Below are 17973 nucleotides of genomic sequence, written 5' to 3' on the forward strand. Positions count from 1 at the left end.
CAGCCAATTCACGTCTTGAGTCACTCCCCCTATCTAAACCAGTGTGAAACCCCTATAGGGTGGTAGTTAAACTACATTGAGTCTAAAAGGAACGGAATACCATGATTTTTTTTTATGTTGTTGTAAATCGTATTGTATTTTTCTGTTAGTTTGGATTAAGTACTCTCACTATTTATGTCACATTTTGTCTGTCAAAATATTTTTTTAAAAATATTTTTCAGTTTTGAATCTGATTGTATAGCAGCCATATGTAATATAATATATTCATTTAATATATAAAGGTGTGAAACTCTGCCCCGTTTGCAGAATTTACTGAGTTTTTCCCACTCAGCGCTGCACGTAGTGTGTGGAGTTCTGAAAAACTCTGCTCTGAGTAGTGGAGCAGAGTTTTTTCCTCGCTCATGCTCGTCAACATTAAGTTGTCGAGCGTGAGTGGGGAAAATCTTACTCCAGACCACCTCCCAGCAGGAATTCTCAACACGGTTGCTCACGGATGGCCGAAACTGCTCATGTTGAGAAACCTTCTTTCGTGTTGAGGAAGTTGTTGATCAAGAAGAACATCTACTCGAGTGGCATATAGAAGCAGCATCTTCTTGAGATACGCATGCTGCTGTTCATGCTGATTTTCCAGCAGAGTTATTTGGTCACTTAGCAGAGTTTCATGTAGCAGAACTTTGTGAACTCTGCCCAGGCCTAATTAAGACTGTCTTTCTTCTGCCAGTTGTTCCTGTTCCCACCCAGATAGGTAAGAATAGCTAAGTGGTGAGTTGTTAACATAACTTCTGCATTCTTGGACCTAGAGCCCAAGCCATTGTCCTCTGGAGATTAAGGCCATTAATTTGAGCCTCTGGAGGTGATATGAGGGGACAAACTGGTTGTAAGTCTGTTTTGCACAAGAATAAAAAAGTGCATTTCTATACAGTTACTTTACTATTAAATGTGACAGCAATATGTTTTCACCATTAAGTTAGATATTGAAAACTAAGTGTGAATTGCTTGAATTATTTTTTGGGGCATTTTCCTAAGTGGGGATGGTAAATAATCATTTTAACTACTCCTAGGCCTATCTAGCCTAAACTTCAGGTGGAAAAAATGCCTCTTTTGCTTGGTAACGCCCCATTAAGTTCAGAGAGGTGCTGATGGGTTTTGCACACTGGGACACTGCTGTCCAGTTCCCAATGTATGTGACCTTTCCCCTAAAACCTAGTAACTTTGACTAATCCCTAAATGGTGTTTTACATTTTTCACTAAATACATAGAATATAGTGTATGATGCAGGAAAATACACCCAATGGCATAGAAAGTTAAATGTAACCTGTGGACTACAGCACTTAATGGCCCTTTCACTTGGCTCACAAGGACAACATTGCTTCAGGTGTAGAGGTGTAATCTGATTCCGTAGGCTTTACACCTGCAGGTGAACCTCTCAAAATAACCATTATTGAAAAAACTCCTTTAAAATATTAAACAAGTAATTTCTAAGTAGGTCTTGCTGCCCACAAAGTAGGGTGCTTTGTGTTTAAAAATGAAGCATGCATGGATTTCTTGTTTGCATGTTCCTACAGTGACTAGCTACCAAAAGCTATTTTGACTGTAGTAGATGTAATGGCAGCAACTGTTTCCACGAGACAAACATGTTGTTCAGTTAAAAATAATTCTGCTAATTTTGTTTTGTGATAAGCCACAGAAATGCTTCAATTAAAGCTTTAATATTCATTATAAATTCAATTCAGTTAAAGTTGGAGTTCAATATTTAGAAAGTAACTTCTAAAATCCTAAAATATGGCTGCCTGAAGCTTCTGCTCTGATTGCCATTAGTCTGCCTGCAGTCGGCCTGTCAGAGGTGCCTTTGTTGAGGTGAAAAAATGTTTGCAGTGACAATGGATTGAGCCTGGCAATATAGCTTGAATGGGGACTGTGATCCAGCTTGACCCAAACATGGTAGTTAAGGAGGGTCCAGGACCTTCACTAATCCGAAAATGGACTGGGGGAAGCCTGTACTTATACAACCTAATGATAAGACAAGGCTATAGAAATTACATTTCGTAACACATGATAAACTTTAGTCTCTTGGCTGCGTTGTTAGTGGAGGACTGAGCTGGACCCAGTACCAGTTGGAGTGGTTGAGTAGGATGGGACTTCTCAGTTATTTACACCCCTTGATGTGACACAAGCTCTCTCAAGGGGCAGAATGTTTCAGCAATCTTAGATTGGACTGAGAATGGTGCACTATTGGGTAGTTTGAAGTGAGACAAACAGGATGTGCTGCAAAAGTGCTAACATTTGGCTAGACTTGGACTGCCCTCACTGATGACCTCTGCTAGAGAGTCCCATTGCCCCTATGTGTTGTCCCAGAGGTCCTTGGAGCCATAGACGTACCTAAGAGGAACAGGTCCAGAAAGTCTGAAAAATTGAGACTTAGAAACCCTGTTGGGATTCCATCACCTCTTTAGCTTCAGCGGGACTTCGACAGCAAAGATATATAATTTTGGGAGGACTAAATTGAATACAGATTCATGTTTCCCTGCTGGAAAAGGACTAAATTGAAAGGTACACCTTTTGACCAGGCGATGGCACAAAGAGTGTCCAACCGAAAAGTGGAGTTTGGGACCTGAAAAATTTATATTTTTTATCTCAGAGCTTTTCCAGCCAAAACCACATATCTGTTCTCCTTTGTTGGGTTTTAGTCATTTTGTCTGTTTTTCTATTCATGTTTTTTTCTTAAGTGTTAGAAATTGGTTATGAGATTTTTACATGGTTGCACTTTAACCTTTTGACTGTTTTAGAATTGCTGAAAACTTTACACATTTTCCAAAAGTAAGACTATCTGCTTTGTACCAAAGCTACCAAGAGATGATCCCATGTTTACATTTTTTAAACTGCATTTGACCTGATAGGATTTCGGGACTTATTGCTTGGGTAGGGCTCACATCCTTCCCAACTAATAACTGATGTTCTTACAAAGAATAAAGAAAATTCCACTAACCATTTTAACAAATAAAATTGAAAATAAAACAGTTAGCAAAGACGAACAACGTCCTAATTAAAAAAAAACGATAAAGAAAGGAAATGTGTAACAAACTGCTTCATATGAAGTCATTAGAGCAGTTAAAGGTCAGTCTGCCTGACTAAAACCCAGACAAGGAATCCAGCAAAATTAAGTGCCAAAGTGTTAAATAAATTTGCCATTAAAATAATAGAAATTAAACTAACCTAACATATTTTAAAAATCAATAAAACATTGAAACAGTACAAATAATTATTTATAAATTCATCTCTCCAAAATGCAATTACCAAGAATTAAGAATACTAATATAATGACAAAAAAGATACACCTAAATGTAAATATAATAAAATAGAAAAATAAGCCAAAAAGGCTAATAAATAAAGCTAAGCAAAGTTTATTCACAAAATGTTGATCCATAGAAACACAAATAGTATAACAATTGATGTAAACAAAAAAATAATATGTATTTCAATTTTTGGAAAAATAGAAAAAGAAAAGCAAACAGGGGGGAAGGGTACCATGAAGAAACACATTGAGCAAAAGAACCAAAACCAGTACCTTTCTAATAAAAAGAACCAATCTTTTTGCTAACGTACAGACGTAGTACAGAAACGTCCTATCAAGAAATTCGGGTGAGAGTCATAACCCATATTCGAGGAATTTAAGATCCCAAGAACCCTTAGGGACAGCTACTCATGACTATACTTTACTCTTTCTTTAATAGATAACCAGTCTACATTCCAAAGAAAATATAAAGATAGAGCCCAATATGGTCTGTGAGCTACATGCTGTGTAGTTGTATCTACCTGATGAGAGCCATACAGAATCGCTCAGGTGCAAACTCTAATCTTGTATATTTATATAGTGAAACATCTTTTCACTTTTTTCTGACTTTTGGTCTTGGTGAGTGCTTTTTCTTTTGTTTTCTTGGACTTTATCAAACTGTGTCCCCATTCTGATCTTAATCAAAAACTTTTCTGCCACATTGCAAAATCTTCACGTTGACAACTTGTGCACACCACAGGTGAATTTGCTATAAAGTGTAACATGAAGCGATACGATCATAATTGCCTTTCCTTAGCAACGCGGATGTTATTTTGTAAAAATAAATTATTCGAAGTTTTTGTACTTGATATTCCCTAGGTAAATCTGTCTTATTGTGATTTTTACAGATAACCCCCGTCCACATGTTTGTTGACGCTTATCTAGTACATATTTGGTCCTGATGAAGGCGGTTTGATGTAATATCCACCAAAACATGCGTAGACCATTTCTAGACACAGGGGAATCCTACCAGAGGCATATACAGGAGAAGAATCTGATGGGACGCAACTGTACAGGGAATTCAATTGTCTCTGCAAGAATTATATAGGATCCCACACATATTTTTTGAATCCCTTCATAACGTTTGTGTTGTATGAATGTTAGTGTGACTGTACAGGGTTGAGAGGTGAGAATGCAGGTTTGATGGGTGTTTCTGTGGAGTTACAGATATTTTGTAAATTGTGTTTCAAGCTTGTATCATGACAAGTTTCATATTAATTTGTAAATACATGAATGTTTATTTATAATGATAAAGTAGATACATATGTGAAAAAAGACTAAAAAATTAAAAAATATTTGTATAAATAATAAAATTAAGTTTTCTGAACTAATCATGTTGTTGGAAGTTAATTTGGGGATATGTCTACAAGATTAACTTTTAGCCATCAGTAAAACAAAGTGGGTCAGTTTAGAGATTTTTTCTTAGTTTCAGTATGCAATGCTCCGCATTATTCCTAGTAGCAATCACATATCCCTTTAACAGTTATGCACGCTTCATTTTATGGTAAACTGAAACTAATCTCCACTCTAGAACCAGTTAGGATTATATAAAGACAGCAAGGGCCATATAGAAAGTTTATGTTGTATACAGCCAGCCTTACCTTCATGATCCTGCTGCCCTGTAGGAGAGTCTCACAAGTGAGCACCCAGAGTTCATTCTACAAGCACCCAATCAAACACTCAATGACTACTCCTTAAAATGGGTGAGATGGAGGCGAAGGAATTGAATTAACCCAAGGAATTTAAGGAGAGAATATATTTGGAACCTCTGATACCGTACCCCTCTATTTCAGGAAAATCAGACAGCAATGACAACCTAGATATGACCCTACAACACCTGAATTCGTCATCACATAACCTCACCCAGAGCACTAAAATCCTCACAGACCTTCTGCAAGTCAAAATTCTGGGTCTGATAAGTGATGTCACACATCTCTCAAATAGAATAGGACATGCTGAATCAAGAATAAGTGGAACAGAAGATATTCATAATGAACTGCTGAAAAGAATCGGATATCATGTCCAAGAATTTTGAGCTACTGGAAAGAGAAATCACAGACCTAGGACACAGGAATAGAAGTGAAATTTAGGATTTTTTTGCCTACCGTGAACATAGAAGACACTACATTTTGTGCAGAATTCTTAGAATCATGGATCCGACAGGTCCTTGGCATTTACTTTGGTAAAGATTTTGAAATTTAGAAAGCCTCATGAATTTCCACTAGACCTTCCGCTTACACAAAAAAACCTGCATCTGCTAAATTCTGGCCTCTACACTACAAATATACTGATGCAATTTTGGATTGCATGAGGAAAATGAAAGTAATAGACTGGAAAGGAACCAAAATTGATATCTTTCAAAATTATGCAAAATCTACCATAATGTGTAGGAAGGGACTGAATTAAGACCGCTTAACATTTCCTTTTCCTTTGTGGGCCGATCAAAGATGAAAATAACTCATGAATGGAAAAGACCCAGTTATGCTGGAAAACTCCATTGAGAACAAATGGATCTCTTACTTGTGGTCCTCCTTTCCTCAACGATCTGTAACTCATCTTCTAGACCTTCCATTTGAGATACACCGTACATCAGACCATTGGTTTTGTCAACACTGGTATGCTAACTAAGCTAATTGTGTCTGCTTTCCAATTCTACTATATTTACCTTTGGACAATCCTTGACATTTTTGTACACTTTTGCAGTGGCGTGTCCTCCGCAATAGCGGAGGAGCGTCGCCCCACTGCCTGGCTCACAGACAGTAAATGAAATATAAAACGATGTCATTGTTTTATGTTGTATTTTCTTGCTCTAAGCCAGCTTGAGAAGGGAGGGGTGCCTTGGGGGGAAGGAGTGCGACGTGCACTCCACTCCCTAAGTGCGCATATGCCATCTCAGGCCGACCAAAACACACATGTGCACTTAGGTTTTCTCCAGCTCAGCTGCATTGAGCAGCTGGGCTGGAGAAAGGCCACAGACTCCCTGTTCTGAGTAGGAGGTCTTTCCTGCCTGATCAGACCAATACCTGCACTGCTCTCACGTGAGAGCAGTATGGGGATTGCAGGGAATCTCTGACATGGCCCCAGTTCTCTTTGGGAACAGGAAGGACTGTGCCGTGTACGACCCGGGAGGCAGCTCCAGGTAAGTTTTTATTTTAAATGTATTAATTATCATAACCCCCATGCGCTCCCCCTCCAATGCTCCCCTGCCCCCCCTCTACCCACCCCACCACCTCTATAATGTGGCTGCACAACTTTGCCTCCCCTTACTACCAGGGCAACACAGTGAATATCAGCGCATTGCCCGGTTAGACCCAAGTGCCTTCATGAGGCTCCTGCCACCTCCAGCCACCTGACACCCACCAGGTCCAGCCAGAAGGTAACAGAAATGTTAGACTACGGGTGTTCATCTCCAGAGTTCACATTAAGGCGTCTGCCATTTTGGCCCACTCGTCCAAGAAATCCCTGACTTCCCAGTCACCTTATTTAGCTCTAGATGTGATTTTTTTCAGTTAATGAAGCCAGATTTAGGGTGTTGAGATAGCTCTGATGTATTGCTTTTCACATTAAGATAATTGACAAGGGTCCTCCCAGCGTTGTTTTCTTCATGAATATTCCTTGCGTTGATGTTGTTTACTCATTAATGGGCTCTTTCACTAAGTATTTTGTTAAGTTAATTTTTTATGGGCTTTAATTTGTGTAAAATCATTACATCCTGGGTGTGAGTAATTTGTGTTCTAGTTTCTAAATTTCTAGCTCCAGGATAATGAGCTGTAAAATTAATTTATTTGTTTTTCCTGCACATGACGCAGCTCAAAACACACCTATGGCTGCTTTCATTGTATCAAAACACTAATACAACCTGGGTCAGTGATTGAGCCAAGAAATTACACAAAAAGGTCTAGGTGAACCCCCATTCTCAACGTGACGACTCTATAAGAGAGCACTCCCTTCAACAGGACCCATCAATCACTTAAGGTGGTTAATTGTTATTATCATCTGGGTCTGTGTACTCCAACCAGCAGGACCAGTTCATGAAGCAGTGACCCGGTCACTAGCGTAGAAGGAGCAACCAAGGAGGATTGTCACCTGATCTCTCACGAGTATTGTCTTGGATGAGGTACTACCCATAGATCAAAGGTGGGAGATCCTAAAGGTCAGCAGTAAAATCATAATAGTGTGAGTTAAAAATGGCTAAGGGTGCTCAAAAGTTCTTTAATAGTAGAGGACCCCTGTCATATCTAAAAAGCAAGATGGCAATATGGCATAAATTAAATTGACATTATGCTATTGTCCATAGCAAGTACGGTCAACATGTTTCTGCCCTCAATCGATCAATAGTATCTGGGCTTTCGTCAGGACCTAAATTACTGCTGTGGTTTTCATTGTGAAAAAACGTGTAAGTAAATTATACAAAAATGGGGTGCAGATAAATAATTCCTACCGCACCGGTCAAGTTTAGAGGCAATCAAAACCGGATACCTGTGGAAAAATTGGAAAAGAAACAAAGACCCAATGTGTAAAACAAGCTCAACTACAGGTCAAACAAACTCAATGACCAAAGCTAGCATTCACTAATGCTGTATGGCATTCAATACTGTTCATTTTGAATTGCACTTACCCATAAACAGTGGGTACTGCCCTCACCTCAACCTGGTCTCGACTCAGGGAAAGGGGCCCCGCTCTAAAAGGACAAATTAGTAGGAGAAAGAGAAAACAGGTAATACCCGAAAAAACTCTCCTCTTTAGAAGCATGGTTTAAAAACCTGAGAACTGCACCAACATATCCCAGAATGCAAAGGCAGGTATGGTACATGAAAATCATTATGAAAAGAGGTATTAAAACTGTGCCACATGTGCAGACACATTTGAATGTTCACTATCATACTAGGTAATTATTAAACTGTGCCAGTAGACGTGAAACATGGAGGCAGACACACACTGTTAAAACAAGTCACATAACTCAAAAAAGAGTTGTCAAAGTAAATGTTAAGCCACATGTACCACATAAACTGGTATGCAAAGTAGGGGGAAGACAAAGTTATTCACTGAGAACTCCCTTAAATAGCGTGTACCCAGTCAGTCAAACTGATACAAAATGAGCCTGAACAGACAAAGTATAGCATAGCATCCACCCAATCAAACCATCTGGGGCTAGCAAACTCAACACTCACCTGTCCGTCGGTACCCCGGGGCGGTCTTTGAGTTAAGACCGGAGGTGCCGACGGACCCGGCGGGGAAGTCTATTTATCCCTGCTCAGTTCAAATGCATACAGGTGAGGCGGGCCGGTTTAGCTGCCCAAAGCGTTGCCTGTGAACACGTACCGCGCATGTGCGGCGAAGAGATGCTTGTAATTGAATAAGGCGCATGCGTGTAAACAAGTACCGCGCATGTGCGGCGAGGAGATGCTTGTAATTGAGTAAGGCGCAAGCGCGGCGGAGAGATCACCAACTCATTCTCTCACGTCAGCACCGCGCAAGTGCAGGATCTGCCCAATATTCATTATAACACCCCTGCCAGACGTACTTGTTAAAGAGCAAAACCGCTCCCATGCGATAGAGTAACCGCAACCGTAATGTTGCTCAAAGAGTGTGATAGTGTTTAGAAAAATCGATGATTGTGCAACCTAGGTCATATGGGTGTATACAACAAAGACTCTCTGTCAGGGAAGGTCATCAATGTATGTACATCCAAAAAGGACATACATGGAAATAGCCCATCTCCAGTGTGATAATGTTGCAATATAGTAGCCATCTTATCGTCATGATCCCCTATATAGCAAGCATATAAATGCACATCAATATTAGCCAAAAAAGAGGATAGGTTTTATAACAACAGCCAAGGAATTTCATCATTCAGACCTTCCGTGTCTGAATGAAGTCTGTGCACCCATCTCTGCTCTCTGACTAGAAGGAACTTCTGGATGTCAGTAATATGAGCTGGAATATGTGGTTGTTCTAGAACCACCCACTGAAGCTCGTTCTCTTTGTGTCCCACCGATATAAAGTGATTAGTGAGTTTGGTAGCACTCTTTTTACACCGGATAGTGCTCTTGTGCTCCGATATTCTCACCTTAACCTTTCGTGATGTCATGCCCACGTAGTTTTTATTGCAGGGGCATTTTATTAGGTAAATCACTCGTTCACTGTTGCAGTTCGTATGGGTTTTGAGGGACCAAGGTCTATTCGTCCCTATCTCTACCTCAGTGGTGTGTCGAGTCTGGGGGCATACTGCACAATTCCCGCATGGGAAGTGACCTACAACTGGTGGTAACCCCCAAAGTGTAGTTGTTTGATGGTTTCTCAGCACCCTCGAGCGTGTATGCACTAATCGGTCTTTCAGATTGGAGCTCCTTTTAAAGGCAAAAAGGGGAGGGGGTAAGGGACTACCCTCTATTTTAAGAAACCTCCAGTTCTTCAGGATGCTCTTCTTAAGTGCATTGGAATAGTTGCAGAAGGTGTTGACACAGGTAATCCTTTTGTTCTCTTCCATGGGATTCTGTATCCTCTTCTCGAGCAGAGCTTCTCTGTGGTTGTTTCTGGCTCTCTTCATGGATGTTTTTATGATTTTCATAGGATACTGTCTCTCCTGCAGTTGTGTAGATAGAAGAGAAGCATGTTCATGATATTTGGCCACCTCAGAACAATTCCGACGAATACGAAGGAATTGTCCAAATGGGAGGTTCTCCCTTAGAGCCCTAGGATGATAGCTCTTGAAGTGCAAGAGGGAGTTCCGTGCCATTGGCTTCCTGTAAAGTTCAGTCCTGAGGTTGCCATTCTTCGGTCCAATCCGTAAATCCAAAAAGGATATACTTTCCTTTGAAAACTCGCAGGTGAATTTGAGAAACCTGTTCTGGTTGTTCAACCAGGTGTGGAATTCCTTGATGGTCTCGATGGACCCCCTCCAGATGACAAAGATGTCATCAATATACCGTTTCCAGGTCAAGATGTGACCTAGAAACGGATTCGTATCGGAGAGGATCTCAGTCTGTTCAATCTGGTGGACGTACAGATTTGCTAAAGATGGTGCGAAAATGCTCCCCATGGACGTCCCCGAGATTTGTAAAAAGAGATCTTCTTCAAATTTGAAAAAATTCTCTTTCATGGCTATGGTTGCACATGTCATTATAAAGTCCACTGGTGTAGAGCTCTGCAGTGAAGCACCTTCCAGGAGCATTTTGACAGTGGATAAAGTCTCATCCTGCGGAATGCACGTGTATAATGACTCGACGTCAAAACTCACTAAAATGTCTTGGGTGACATCAAATGGCATTCCATCCAGGATGCGTAGCAAATCTTTTGTATCCTCAACAAAGGAGGGCATAGTTCTCACCAAAGGTTTCAAAAAGAAATCTACAAAGGTAGAGAGGGGTTCCAAAACAGACCCTATCCCCGAAATTATAGGTCTACCAGGAGGGGGAAAGACCCCCTTATGTATTTTGGGTAATACATAGAAATACGGGATGATGGGATATGCTGTGTAAAGGAACTGTGCCTCATGACCAGTGATCCAACCTGCTTCAAGAGCCTCATCTGTCAAGTTTTTAATGGTCGCCAGAAGTCTCTTGGTAGGATCCAACTTGATACGGTGATAGAAATTCGTATTGCTTAGTTGTCTCCTGCACTCTGATTGGTATGCCTCCGCATCCATAATAACTGTCGCTCCCCCTTTGTCAGCAGGCTTTATGATGATAGATTTGTCATCTGCTAGCGACCGGATGGCAGAACGTTCACTATTAGATAAATTAGAGAAGTAGCGATGTTCACTTTGAAAGATAATTTCAGCATCCCTAAGGACTGCCCTTTCGAAAGTTAGTACTTCTGGAGGGACCATGTGAATTGGTGGAGTAAAGGTCGATTTAGGTCGTAAACCAGTGTTAGAAATGTCCTCTTGAGTTTCTTCAAGTGGTTTGTCCTTAAAGAAGGCCCGTAATCTGACCTTCCTAAAGAAACCCGCAAGTTCTTGTCTGGTACGAAAGGGGTCACCCTTGTATGTGGGAACATACCCTAGTCCTTTTTCAAGGACCGAGATCTCGTTTTCGCTGAGAGTACGGTTACTGAGATTCACAATCAGGCTGTCGTGTTGCTCGGGCCTGCCACTGGAGGATCTCTCAGATTGCTCCGTGTTCGAGATGAAGGCGGGCTCCAATGAACGTTGGGTTGTGTTGATCTCCTCCGCCCTCTGGAACGGCGTTGGCCCTGCCCTAAAAAAGGCTGTTGTTGAAAGTTTTCATGATGGAAAGGACCCTGGAAACCAGGATGAGGGAAAAAGGGTTGTGGATAATTGAAAGGACCTGGAGGCCACCATTGTGGTTGTTGTGGACCCCCATAGAAATTACCTCTTCTCTGGCCTCGCTTGTTCCAATTGCGACCTCTAGATGGAAAACTCCCACCATGATCCGAGTCTGAGGAATCATTCTCACTCCCTGAGGTCGAATAGTTTGAGCCAGGTTTCCTTCCATGTTGGTTAAACACCGGAGGGGTGTAGGAATCACTGGTATAGGGATAGATCTTAGTCATGGAGAACTTAGCCAGGTCCTTCTTGAATTTGGCTATTTTACTTGCCAGTATAGTATCCCTAAACTCCTTAGTAGTCTTATCTGTCTCCTTGGACTGTTTGTTAAAACTGGAGGTGACTAAAACTGATTTGATCTGGGACTCAAGGAGTTGGATCTCAACTAAGATGTTATCTGCAATCCTCTTGGCTGTTGTTATGATCAGAATGAGCCAGTCACGCGTGCAGCGCCAGGCCACCAAAGACCAATCTTTTAGGAAACCCTTGTCATCCAGGAATAACCTCGGGGCATTGGTTACTATTAAGCCTGTAGGTGCACAATCAGACCGCAAATACTCGGTCATGATGGCCCCATGGACTTGGGTGCGTGCATGTGTACGTTTGAGGAAAAGTACTCTGTTCCAGTCCTCATCTTTGGTAGTGACAGTATTAGGTGGTAAGTCTATAATGCTGGGTGTCTGTAAAATGTCTAACGCTACTGCGTCATCGAACGATAGACCTTGTCTCTCAGACATCGTGAAGTGTCAATCAATAGAGTAAGAAAGTTGTGTATTACACAGAAAACAAGAAGAAGAAAAAAACCATATGCCGAACAGTACGGGATACAAGATGCATACTCAGGAGAAAACCAGCACAAGAGCGTGTCGATTCCCAAATTTTGGTTTCGACAAAAAACCAGACCTACGGCGAATGCCGTTCTAGCACTGATAACACATATCAACGTGGGGGGAGGTCTAAGGGAAGTTTAAACAAAACAATAGACCAGCAGGTTGTGTTTCCCCTAACAACAAATATCAAAACACTAATACAACCTGGGTCAGTGATTGAGCCAAGAAATTACACAAAAAGGTCTAGGTGAACCCCCATTCTCAATGTGACGACTCTATAAGAGAGCACTCCCTTCAACAGGACCCATCAATCACTTAAGGTGGTTAATTGTTATTATCATCTGGGTCTGTGTACTCCAACCAGCAGGACCAGTTCATGAAGCAGTGACCCGGTCACTAGCGTAGAAGGAGCAACCAAGGAGGATTGTCACCTGATCTCTCACGAGTATTGTCTTGGATGAGGTACTACCCATAGATCAAAGGTGGGAGATCCTAAAGGTCAGCAGTAAAATCATAATAGTGTGAGTTAAAAATGGCTAAGGGTGCTCAAAAGTTCTTTAATAGTAGAGGACCCCTGTCATATCTAAAAAGCAAGATGGCAATATGGCATAAATTAAATTGACATTATAGCAAGTACGGTCAACATGTTTCTGCCCTCAATCGATCAATAGTATCTGGGCTTTCGTCAGGACCTAAATTACTGCTGTGGTTTTCATTGTGAAAAAACGTGTAAGTAAATTATACAAAAATGGGGTGCAGATAAATAATTCCTACCGCACCGGTCAAGTTTAGAGGCAATCAAAACCGGATACCTGTGGAAAAATTGGAAAAGAAACAAAGACCCAATGTGTAAAACAAGCTCAACTACAGGTCAAACAAACTCAATGACCAAAGCTAGCATTCACTAATGCTGTATGGCATTCAATACTGTTCATTTTGAATTGCACTTACCCATAAACAGTGGGTACTGCCCTCACCTCAACCTGGTCTCGACTCAGGGAAAGGGGCCCCGCTCTAAAAGGACAAATTAGTAGGAGAAAGAGAAAACAGGTAATACCCGAAAAAACTCTCCTCTTTAGAAGCATGGTTTAAAAACCTGAGAACTGCACCAACATATCCCAGAATGCAAAGGCAGGTATGGTACATGAAAATCATTATGAAAAGAGGTATTAAAACTGTGCCACATGTGCAGACACATTTGAATGTTCACTATCATACTAGGTAATTATTAAACTGTGCCAGTAGACGTGAAACATGGAGGCAGACACACACTGTTAAAACAAGTCACATAACTCAAAAAAGAGTTGTCAAAGTAAATGTTAAGCCACATGTACCACATAAACTGGTATGCAAAGTAGGGGGAAGACAAAGTTATTCACTGAGAACTCCCTTAAATAGCGTGTACCCAGTCAGTCAAACTGATACAAAATGAGCCTGAACAGACAAAGTATAGCATAGCATCCACCCAATCAAACCATCTGGGGCTAGCAAACTGAACACTCACCTGTCCGTCGGTACCCCGGGGCGGTCTTTGAGTTAAGACCGGAGGTGCCGACGGACCCGGCGGGGAAGTCTATTTATCCCTGCTCAGTTCAAATGCATACAGGTGAGGCGGGCCGGTTTAGCTGCCCAAAGCGATGCCTGTGAACACGTACCGTGCATGTGCGGCGAAGAGATGCTTGTAATTGAATAAGGCGCATGCGTGTAAACAAGTACCGCGCATGTGTGGCGAGGAGATGCTTGTAATTGTGTAAGGCGCAAGCGCGGCGGAGAGATCACCAACTCATTCTCTCACGTCAGCACCGCGCAAGTGCAGGATCTGCCCAATATTCATTATAACACCCCTGCCAGACGTACTTGTTAAAGAGCAAAACCGCTCCCATGCGATAGAGTAACCGCAACCGTAATGTTGCTCAAAGAGTGTGATAGTGTTTAGAAAAATCGATGATTGTGCAACCTAGGTCATATGGGTGTATACAACAAAGACTCTCTGTCAGGGAAGGTCATCAATGTATGTACATCCAAAAAGGACATACATGGAAATAGCCCATCTCCAGTGTGATAATGTTGCAATATAGTAGCCATCTTATCGTCATGATCCCCTATATAGCAAGCATATAAATGCACATCAATATTAGCCAAAAAAGAGGATAGGTTTTATAACAACAGCCAAGGAATTTCATCATTCAGACCTTCCGTGTCTGAATGAAGTCTGTGCACCCATCTCTGCTCTCTGACTAGAAGGAACTTCTGGATGTCAGTAATATGAGCTGGAATATGTGGTTGTTCTAGAACCACCCACTGAAGCTCGTTCTCTTTGTGTCCCACCGATATAAAGTGATTAGTGAGTTTGGTAGCACTCTTTTTACACCGGATAGTGCTCTTGTGCTCCGATATTCTCACCTTAACCTTTCGTGATGTCATGCCCACGTAGTTTTTATTGCAGGGGCATTTTATTAGGTAAATCACTCGTTCACTGTTGCAGTTCGTATGGGTTTTGAGGGACCAAGGTCTATTCGTCCCTATCTCTACCTCAGTGGTGTGTCGAGTCTGGGGGCATACTGCACAATTACCGCATGGGAAGTGACCTACAACTGGTGGTAACCCCCAAAGTGTAGTTGTTTGATGGTTTCTCAGCACCCTCGGGCGTGTATGCACTAATCGGTCTTTCAGATTGGAGCTCCTTTTAAAGGCAAAAAGGGGAGGGGGTAAGGGACTACCCTCTATTTTAAGAAACCTCCAGTTCTTCAGGATGCTCTTCTTAAGTGCATTGGAATAGTTGCAGAAGGTGTTGACACAGGTAATCCTTTTGTTCTCTTCCATGGGATTCTGTATCCTCTTCTCGAGCAGAGCTTCTCTGTGGTTGTTTCTGGCTCTCTTCATGGATGTTTTTATGATTTTCATAGGATACTGTCTCTCCTGCAGTTGTGTAGATAGAAGAGAAGCATGTTCATGATATTTGGCCACCTCAGAACAATTCCGACGAATACGAAGGAATTGTCCAAATGGGAGGTTGCCTGCTGACAAAGGGGGAGCGACAGTTATTATGGATGCGGAGGCATACCAATCAGAGTGCAGGAGACAACTAAGCAATACGAATTTCTATCACCGTATCAAGTTGGATCCTACCAAGAGACTTCTGGCGACCATTAAAAACTTGACAGATGAGGCTCTTGAAGCAGGTTGGATCACTGGTCATGAGGCACAGTTCCTTTACACAGCATATCCCATCATCCCGTATTTCTATGTATTACCCAAAATACATAAGGGGGTCTTTCCCCCTCCTGGTAGACCTATAATTTCGGGGATAGGGTCTGTTTTGGAACCCCTCTCTACCTTTGTAGATTTCTTTTTGAAACCTTTGGTGAGAACTATGCCCTCCTTTGTTGAGGATACAAAAGATTTGCTACGCATCCTGGATGGAATGCCATTTGATGTCACCCAAGACATTTTAGTGAGTTTTGACGTCGAGTCATTATACACGTGCATTCCGCAGGATGAGACTTTATCCACTGTCAAAATGCTCCTGGAAGGTGCTTCACTGCAGAGCTCTACACCAGTGGACTTTATTATGACATGTGCAACCATAGCCATGAAAGAGAATTTTTTGCTGGGGTAGCTGTGCGCGGTACAAAAAACAGTAACATAACATAACATAACATAACATTTTTACAAATCTCGGGGACGTCCATGGGGAGCATTTTCGCACCATCTTTAGCAAATCTGTACGTCCACCAGATTGAACAGACTGAGATCCTCTCCGATACGAATCCGTTTCTAGGTCACATCTTGACCTGGAAACGGTATATTGATGACATCTTTGTCATCTGGAGGGGGTCCATCGAGACCATCAAGGAATTCCACACCTGGTTGAACAACCAGAACAGGTTTCTCAAATTCACCTGCGAGTTTTCAAAGGAAAGTATATCCTTTTTGGATTTACGGATTGGACCGAAGAATGGCAACCTCAGTACTGAACTTTACAGGAAGCCAATGGCACGGAACTCCCTCTTGCACTTCAAGAGCTATCATCCTAGGGCTCTAAGGGAGAACCTCCCATTTGGACAATTCCTTCGTATTCGTCGGAATTGTTCTGAGGTGGCCAAATATCATGAACATGCTTCTCTTCTATCTACACAACTGCAGGAGAGACAGTATCCTATGAAAATCATAAAAACATCCATGAAGAGAGCCAGAAACAACCACAGAGAAGCTCTGCTCGAGAAGAGGATACAGAATCCCATGGAAGAGAACAAAAGGATTACCTGTGTCAACACCTTCTGCAACTATTCCAATGCACTTAAGAAGAGCATCCTGAAGAACTGGAGGTTTCTTAAAATAGAGGGTAGTCCCTTACCCCCTCCCCTTTTTGCCTTTAAAAGGAGCTCCAATCTGAAAGACCGATTAGTGCATACACGCCCGAGGGTGCTGAGAAACCATCAAACAACTACACTTTGGGGGTTACCACCAGTTGTAGGTCACTTCCCATGCGGGAATTGTGCAGTATGCCCCCAGACTCGACACACCACTGAGGTAGAGATAGGGACGAATAGACCTTGGTCTCTCAAAACCCATACGAACTGCAACAGTGAACGAGTGATTTACCTAATAAAATGCCCCTGCAATAAAAACTACGTGGGCATGACATCACGAAAGGTTAAGGTGAGAATATCGGAGCACAAGAGCACTATCCGGTGTAAAAAGAGTGCTACCAAACTCACTAATCACTTTATATCGGTGGGACACAAAGAGAACGAGCTTCAGTGGGTGGTTCTAGAACAACCACATATTCCAGCTCATATTACTGACATCCAGAAGTTCCTTCTAGTCAGAGAGCAGAGATGGGTGCACAGACTTCATTCAGACACGGAAGGTCTGAATGATGAAATTCCTTGGCTGTTGTTATAAAACCTATCCTCTTTTTTGGCTAATATTGATGTGCATTTATATGCTTGCTATATAGGGGATCATGACGATAAGATGGCTACTATATTGCAACATTATCACACTGGAGATGGGCTATTTCCATGTATGTCCTTTTTGGATGTACATACATTGATGACCTTCCCTGACAGAGAGTCTTTGTTGTATACACCCATATGACCTAGGTTGCACAATCATCGATTTTTCTAAACACTATCACACTCTTTGAGCAACATTACGGTTGCGGTTACTCTATCGCATGGGAGCGGTTTTGCTCTTTAACAAGTACGTCTGGCAGGGGTGTTATAATGAATATTGGGCAGATCCTGCACTTGCGCGGTGCTGACGTGAGAGAATGAGTTGGTGATCTCTCCGCCGCGCTTGCGCCTTACTCAATTACAAGCATCTCCTCGCCGCACATGCGCGGTACTTGTTTACACGCATGCGCCTTATTCAATTACAAGCATCTCTTCGCCGCACATGCGCGGTACGTGTTCACAGGCATCGCTTTGGGCAGCTAAACCGGCCCGCCTCACCTGTATGCATTTGAACTGAGCAGGGATAAATAGACTTCCCCGCCGGGTCCGTCGGCACCTCCG

The 17973-nt window shown here is 42.0% G+C and overlaps 1 protein-coding gene across 1 annotated transcript in view; it reads right to left on the bottom strand.

Annotated features, from left to right (window-relative positions):
* The window catches only part of SNTG2 (syntrophin gamma 2), a 1181343-nt gene that overhangs the window by 585850 nt on the left and 577520 nt on the right, over positions 1 to 17973 (bottom strand). The window lies entirely within an intron of this gene.

The sequence above is a fragment of the Triturus cristatus genome, chromosome 6 (assembly GCF_964204655.1).
Source record: "Triturus cristatus chromosome 6, aTriCri1.1, whole genome shotgun sequence".
Classification (NCBI taxonomy): domain Eukaryota; kingdom Metazoa; phylum Chordata; class Amphibia; order Caudata; family Salamandridae; genus Triturus; species Triturus cristatus.